The sequence below is a fragment of the Ipomoea nil genome, unplaced genomic scaffold (genome assembly GCF_001879475.1).
Source record: "Ipomoea nil cultivar Tokyo-kokei standard unplaced genomic scaffold, Asagao_1.1 scaffold2144, whole genome shotgun sequence".
NCBI lineage: Eukaryota > Viridiplantae > Streptophyta > Magnoliopsida > Solanales > Convolvulaceae > Ipomoea > Ipomoea nil.
This window is the reverse complement of record NW_017618572.1, coordinates 6,059,094-6,067,980: the sequence shown is the minus strand read 5'-3', so window position 1 is coordinate 6,067,980 and position 8,887 is coordinate 6,059,094. Positions and strand designations below refer to the sequence as shown.

Below are 8,887 nucleotides of genomic sequence, written 5' to 3'. Positions count from 1 at the left end.
CTTATTACCAAACATGCAAAATACTTTCACTAAAACCCATTATCATTACCAAGTATTTGATTCTCATTCCAATTCCGATTCCCTTGTGTGAACCAAACACACCCTTATTTTTCTTTTTCCTTTTTGTACAAATAAAATTAATGTATAAAAAATATATTATTAAAAAGTTTGAGATCTTTTAAGTGATATCTATATTGATATATAAAAAATAAGTCCATAGGTACATAATTTAGTGTAATATTTTTGCACATTAAACTTTGTTTTTATGAACATATATAAGGAACATTAAGAATTTACTGCAGAATTTATGAAAATAGATATGTTGTATATGAAGTTTAGTGTTTATATACATTAAGATTTAAGTTTATGATCATATAGAACTAATATTATAAAGATCGTATATGATGGATGTTATTAAACATGATGCACATGTAATATAATTTTATTTACATTAAGTTTTGATTTTATGAGCATATCGAATTAATATTATGAACTTAATTACTACATAGTTAAAGAAAATAGATGTGATGTACCTGCAGTTTAGTATTTATGTACATTAATGTTTAAATTTATGATTATATAGAACAAATATTATGAACATAGTAGATAATGAATATATGTAATTAAACATAATGCATCTATACTATAATGTTTATGTATATTAAACTTTATTTTTATGGACATCCTTTATATAATAAAGCTATATGGTTTGGGAAATAATTAATGTTACAATTAATGTCACAACATCCTTTATTATAAAAAAAAAGCACAACATTTAAAAAATAAAATAGCTATATATTTTATAATCATATAAAAAATATACTTTTGAAAAATAAAATAGCTATATATTATATAATCATATATGTGTTCAATTAGAGTTTAAATAATTTACACATACAAAATTTGAAATTTGCTTTCCAAATGTAATTATCTTAGTTATTATTTGTATTGTGAAAATTATAATATAGATGAAATACAATTAAGAATAAATCAATGTAATTATGTAAATTATCTCTATAAGTTTATTTGAATATGCACATAATTAGAGATTATATTAACCATACAAAATTATAATTTTAATTTTAATTGTAATTTTGTATTCTATAAAAATAATAAATACTTGACCAATGGAAGCTCAAAAATATTATTATATTAAATAATTTAAAATTTTTAGTTTTTCTATTTTTTATTTATATTTATAATAACATAATTTTTTTCCGTGCATCGCGCGGGTGAATTACTAGTATATATAAAAGGAACATTACAAATCTATTATAGAGTAAATGAAAATAAATATAATGTACATTTAGTTTAGTGTTTATGTACATTAAGGTGTACGTTTATGAATATATATAAAATAATATATATTATGAATATAGTATATGATAATATTTTTAAACATAACACATTAGTTATTGAGACTTAATATAAAACGATGTTGTCACGTTGATATATTTTTTCAATTATTCCCTTTCTCATCAAAGGATTTTAGTTTTTTTTTTTAAGGGTTAATTCCATTTTTTATCCTAGATTTATAGGTTGCAGTCCACTTTTAATTTAGTCATTTTTTATCAGAACATCTTTTTTTGGTCCTAATATTATTATGACATGACCAATTTTGGTCCTCTATTAAAAAAATCGTTGAAATTTCATTAAATATAAGGAAATTTCGTTCTTCAATTATGATTTTTTTTTCAAAAAATAAACATAAAAGATATAACGGGTCGACGCACTTTTTATTTAAAAGATCAAAATGTCTTTCAATTTAATGAAATTTCATCGATTTTGTTGATAGAGGACCAAAATTGATCATGTCATAATAATGCTAGGACCAAAAGGAGATATTCTAATAAAAAATGAATAAAAGTGAACTGCCACCTATAAATTTAGGACAAAAAATAGAATTAACTCTTTTTTTTTTTAAACGTAAAAGTTATTTATCTTTGAAGAAGTCTCATGTGCCCGTTAATAGAGAAGTAGTCTCCAAGTCTCACATAGGAGATAAGAGCACCCTATTGTTGCGCAATTTGTCTCCAATCACTAGAAAACAATTTGTCACGCTAGAGACGATGATGCTTCTTTTGCTATTATTATTATTATTATTATTATTATTATTATTATTATTATTATTATTATTATTTTTTTTTTTGACGAAGAAATTCTAATTATTATTTAAGGATGAATACGAAATAAATTTTACTCTTTTATTATAACCTGTAGACCATACAGAAAAAGTGAATTATCTACTATCTAATATTCTACTATACTAATAAGAGCCCAAGAGAGTTAGGCCTATAATGGGTAGAAAAAATGGCGGTCACAGATTTTAATCAAATGAATGGCTCAGATTGATTAAAAGATTGATTAGATTTAAATTTTACACTAAAATTTCCTAAAATACCCACACACCGTTACTAATTCCGTTAAAATTTTAAGAATTGCTGTTAGTTCACCGTTAACTTACTCATTGATTTCAATAAAAAAAAAAGTCTTAGGTTCGAACCTCATCCCAATCAAAGTTGGCATAATTAGTACTCTATTTTACTCTTATTAAATTATATAAATAATAATTTAGTAGTTACAACAAAAAATAATACATATGCATTTCTTTAATTTAGAATTATGTGTCCACAATGCCTTTATTCAAAAAAAAATATTCATTATCAATAAATTAAATAAGAGAAATAATTTTATTAGTTATATTGTCTTTATTTTTCTTCAATATAAAAATTCTTTATATTCAAATTTATTAATTGATTATATTCGCTACATTGTCCTTACAATGTCTTTATTCAGTGAAAAAAAAATTATTAATTATCAATAAATTAATTAAAATAAATATTTTCATTAGTTATATTGTCTTTATTTTTCTCAAATGTAAAAATTTTTACATTCAAATTCATCAATTGATTATATTCACTACATTATCTATTATCTTTTTTTGTGCACTATTTTTCTAATTAAATATCAAAGTTATAATACAAAATAATGCTATATATTTATTTACCAAGTATTTTATTAATACCATGAAAAAATTTTTAAAAATATAATTAATAAAGCCAACCATATTAACTACTTGAGAGATTTTGTGACAAAGAGAGTATTCAAATCACGCAACAAATTGAAGTGAGAACTACCTCGCAATGTTCTTGTTTGACAATCAGCGGTTAGCGTTAGCGGATTATACTAGCGGATTTGACCAGCGAATTTATTCAATTATTAACATTGGGTAGAAAAAATGACCGCCAGATTATTAAATCAAATGAATGATTCATATTGTTCAGGTTTTAATTTTTTTCTTTTAAGATTTTCTAATTTATCCTTAATTATATGATTATCCATTTAACTTTTCCGTTAATTCACCGTTAGTCTAATTCTAATATTAAAGTCTAATATAGAATTATAACTACACCATTAATCTAATTCTAATATTAAAGTCTTAATAGAACTTAACCACAAATCTTAATGTCGGAATCTCCTCAAACAATATTAGTATATATTTAATATTTTATGCCCTAATTTTTATTTGTTCTCCCTTATGTCCCGTATTTGGTTTCAACTATACTTATACAATTATTTTATTGACAATTATAATCAATCTTGACTATATTATCTTGCATTTGTAAACTTAGAATTACCTATTTAACTCGCACGGGCTTAGCTCAATGGTTTAGTGGGTAGTATTTGGGAGAAGAGACCAAGGTTTGAACCTCCGCGGCGGCAGTGCGGGAATTATGTCCAAAGTGGGCAGATTCCTTGTGCGTATCAGCATTTGGCCCTGTCTGCTGAACCATTAAGTCACCATGATTTACAACTTCCCACAATGCTATGTCGGGTCGGAGTCACCGTGATTTACAACTTCCCACAATGCTCTGTCGGGTCGGAGTGTGGGGGCCCTTGGGGTTGGGACTCAACCTTTGGGAGAAGAATTACCTATTTAAATACGCAAATTCAACCTTCAATTATCTATGCATGAACAATTTCAATATAATCCTGCCTTAATATACTTTAAAGTACTTATTTAACAAAAAAGCATTGGGCATTATCCCAATCGCGCAATGCGCGTAAAAAACTAGTACTTTAATAAATACCTTATTTAACGGACTTAATCAATAAGGTATTGACAAAATTAAATCAGTTATATTAACATAATTTAAGAACAAAATGTGTTTTTGTTTTGTTATTTTATTATGCTAATGATTCTGAAAAATTATATTATGAATCATGGATAAATGTTTATTTTTAATATAATAAAATTTTATTTTTAGATAATATATTAAAAATTAACCTTAAAAATATGAATACATCGTATACTAAAAATAAAAGTTAAATAAGCTTTAAAATTATTTGATAATTTTTGCACATAAATTTGTAGGATATTCGGTCCACAGTCCACTAATGGAGAGTCGTATGAGATGTGTTTTGTGGATCCTAGCTTCTTCCCACAAGCTTCCCAAAGTTCCACTTCCACATGTATCCAAGAAAGCTATTTGTCTTACTTGAGAGCTTTAGTGTGATAAGCTCGAAATAGTTACGTACACTAGTAGATAAATGCACATCTACTACTGTTTTAAAGGATTTTTTGTAATTATTATACAACAGTCGTGGATGTTAAGGTCGCGAAAAGTTCAAGACTTCTCGCGATTATTGTGAAAATAGTCGCAGAAAGATGCGTCTGAGAACAGTTGCGGATTTTTTTTCGTAACTCATTCGCGACTGTTATTCTCTAAGAACGATCGCGGATGGTATTTATTTATTTTCTTTCATAAGTCATCGGCAACCGTTCCCTAGGAACAGTCACGAATGATTATATTTTTTTTTAAAAAAATATTTTATTTATTTTAATTAAAATCCCTAATTTATTTTTAATTCGTGTACCTGTTACAACTTAAAATCCATATCAAATAGTTCAACACAATATAATTTATCTATCAACACACTATATAGTAACACAATATTGTCATCAACACAAATACTATCTAATTAACTACCACATACTATCAAATTAAACTAACACAATATTATCATCAATACACTGTTAATACAATAATATCATCAACACAATACTTTATATCAATTCAATATTTTTTACACAATAATAATTTATCAAATCAAAAACAAAAGTTACATGCACTATTCCAAGGAGTATTTTGCCCATTGCTCTCGAATTTCACTTATGTTGTTGACAGAGTACGGACTATTGCTTTCAAATGCCTACAAAATAATTTAATTAATAAAATTATTAAATATGTTAATTAATAAAATATAATTTGACTATACATAGTTACGTTCTATTTAAATTCACTTACTTTATCCAAACAATCAATAGATGAATATTTTGTCATGATATCAAACATGTATGGCATGACATAATATCCACACTCAACATCTCCTGGTCGTATCAGGCACTACAAAATACATACATACATACATACATACATACATACATACATACATACATACATACATACATACATACATACATACATACATACATACATACATACATACATACATATATATATATATATATATATATATATATATATATATATATATATATATATATATATATATAGACTTGCACTCGGATGCGAACGGCTCGCCCAGGCGCGAAATAAGAATGGATTCTGTTCGTCCACGTGTCAAGATCTAATGGATGAGAAACACTGATTTTTAAAAAAAAACGCGGTGGCATTTTCGTAAATAATTGAACATCGAAGTGCAAGTAAAATGTATTACAAGTGCATGTAAAATGTATTATAGGTGCAAGTAAAAATTTACACTGAGCATCAATACTTAGTTGCACTTATAGTTCTAAGTAGTTGCACCTATTGTTCTAAGTAGTTGCACACATAGGTATAAGTAGTTGCATCTAGGTGTATGAATGTTTGCGAGTGGTTTTCAGGAGTATTACTACCCGCTGAACTCAGATCAATGAATGTTAACAAGGCAAAATTACATGCACTTATAGGTGAAAGTAGGTGCACCTATAGTTATAAGTAGTTGCACCTATAGTGATAAATAGTTGCACATATAGTTATAAGCACACCCAGGTGCATGAATGGTTGCGGAAAGTGAATGCTAACAAGGCAAAATTACATGCACTTATAGGTGAAAATATGTGCACTTATAAGAGATTTTACTTGCACTTCGATGTTCAATTATTTACGAAAATGCCACCGCGTTTTTTTTAAGTTATTAGATCTGGACATGTGTCGCGCGCTGATTCGTTCGCATTTCCTTCCTAGGCATTTATTCGCACCTGAGTGCGTCCCTATATATATATATATATATATATATATATATATTAGTAATTTAAACAATTTATTGTAATTCAAAATATCACACTAAAACTTTAATTCAATTTTCATACATACTTTGCATTACTTCCAATTGATGTTACGTTCCTAATCCGTCCATTTATAGGAACAGAGCGAAATGCCCTATATTAATTATAAACATACATAAAAATTTATAAATAATATAATAGAAGCTAAAATACTTATATTAATAATAAGCTATTTACTTACAAATTTAGAGTAGCTTTACTTTCAATGATGCGATCACAAGACATATACCCTTATTGAGCATATGTAGATCACCAAAAGTAATCAATGAGATCTACATTTAAAAAACATACATACATATTAAAAATTTAATATCTAATACTTCAAATTAAATAAAGTTATTAAGTTATATTAGTAAAATAAAAGAACAAGTTTCTTACTTTTAATGATATGATGCTAAAATAAATTGTTTATCTTTGTTCTGCTCTATGATGTGGATGAAATATGACGTAACAACGGGAACATTCTGTTTAAGCATATACTTTGAAATCTGAGTCGGACAGACAAATCTGATTAATGTGACTTGAAATTGATTGCACAACCGATTAAGAAATCTGAAAATTAACAAATAATAAGAAATTTCAATAAATATAAAAAACAAATATATATATATATATATATATATATATATATATATATATATATATATATATAACACAAGAATAATTATAAAAAAACTTACAATATAAACAACTGTATGATTGAGACGTCAAGCCAATTCATGGTCATCAAATCCTTTATATCATCGATCATCACAGAAATAGAACGCGTGTTTGTGTGATGGAAGATTGTCTCATCTATCGCCAAATTAATGTAGTCTTTATCAAGTGGAAATGATGTCAACAAACTGACTAGGTACTTGCAATTGTCCCCCAAGTGATGTAAGACATATCAGATCACCAACAATGGGATGTCGTGTACTAGTAGCAGATAGATCACCACTTTGATCTCTTGTTTTCTTATTTTGTTTGGTGAACTCTACAAATATAAAATTGTAATTATACTAACATTTTAAATATAAACAACGAAAACTAACTTAATAACTAAATATAAGAATGCATACCTCATCCAAAATCACTAAATGCATAGCCGCATAGGCCATTGTACAAAATTGCCAACGATATCTACTACAGTGACATACGGCTTAGGGTACTCATTGGCACGGGTGGGTTTGGGAACTAGAGCACGCCAATAAAGAAAGATCTAAGCCATCTTGCATGCATGGGAATCGAACGCAACAATTCTTCCATGACCCCTATTCTCGAACGAACGACCTCCGTCCACATCACCACTTCCTCTCCTACGTTTAGGTCCAACACTCGTACTGCCCCACTGTCTATCTCCCTTGCTTCACTAGGCCATCCCTACTGTCACTTAACCCGTTCAGACGTGAACTTGACAGGGCCTCCTTATCCTCCCTCGCCCGACCATCCATCACCAACCATCACTCACCAACCTTCTTTACCCCCCAGCCTTTAGCCAAGAACCATACGGCTAAGCCTCAGGTTTCACACCCGACAACCTAGCATCCATACAAAATTTGTCTGTGTGCCCCAACCTATCACAGAAAAAACAAAACATATGCAAACGCTCATACTTTAATAAGTTATAACCCAAACCCAGGTGTTGTCCCTCTTGATCAGTTTCATTCTCCTTTTCAGTGGCTTAACCACATCAATTGTTATTCTCATATGATACAAGCTTCTCCAATGGGCCTGTAAAGTTTTTGTCATCAAGTTTCACCACTAATCCTATATAACCACCAACTTGCTCTAACACCACATATGTGTAGTAGCCCATCGGAAGATCCTGAACCTGGATCCACATGTCTATGGTGTTTAGCAAGACCTGTGTTGGGTGTTCGCCATCTCGAACCTGTTTGCATACCAATGCTAAGTTCTGAAAGAACCAAGGACCCTGCTCCATGACTCTTTGCATGTCCGTTTCGTCGAAGAAGGTAAACATAAACTAACAAGTTCGGCATGACTTCAAAAATCTGCACTCCACAGAGAAGCCGCTAAACAGACACCATAACCTGCTTCATGACATCCGTTTTGATCGTTCTGTCGGTAAGAAAAGACGCCACAGACACCATAGCAGCTGCGACTGTCGCCTTCGGATCACTCGCACCAATTCAAACACCTGCCTCCCCTTCTTCCAAACGAATTCTAACACAACCATCAATCATCCGTTAGACATCCATGCTTGCCAACAGCTGGCGTCGTTGAGAAGTAGTAACGAGAAAGGTAAGAATTTACGTGGGAAAGCTATGTGGAAAAACCCTAGCTAGATACCGGGGAGGTAGAGAGAAACCCTATATTGCAGTGAGAGAATTTACCAATAATTGTTCATTTAAAAGAACTTTTGTTGGTCCCGATAGGGTGGTAAAAGTCTAGAGGGGTGGGGGGGGGGGGGGGGGGGGGTGAATAGACTTTTAAAATTTTTTTAGTGGGGGGGGGGGGGGGTGAATAGACTTTTAAAATTTTTCTAAATTAAATAACTCTTTGGTAACTTCAACTCTAAGTAACAAGTAAATA

General features: G+C 29.4%; 2 long non-coding RNA genes across 2 annotated transcripts; both read right to left on the bottom strand.

The window, feature by feature from the left end:
- Positions 1–5,171: 5,171 nt before the first annotated feature.
- LOC109148720 lies at positions 5,172–6,400 on the bottom strand. The gene is made up of 3 exons (XR_002048848.1): positions 6,381–6,400; positions 5,310–5,408; positions 5,172–5,214 (listed from the first exon to the last, which is right to left on the bottom strand). It is a non-coding gene; the product is annotated as an uncharacterized LOC109148720 (long non-coding RNA).
- A 336-nt stretch (positions 6,401–6,736) lies between these two features.
- Positions 6,737–7,439, bottom strand: LOC109148710. The gene is made up of 3 exons (XR_002048842.1): positions 7,414–7,439; positions 7,033–7,328; positions 6,737–6,904 (listed from the first exon to the last, which is right to left on the bottom strand). It is a non-coding gene; the product is annotated as an uncharacterized LOC109148710 (long non-coding RNA).
- Between the last annotated feature and the right edge of the window lie 1,448 nt (positions 7,440–8,887).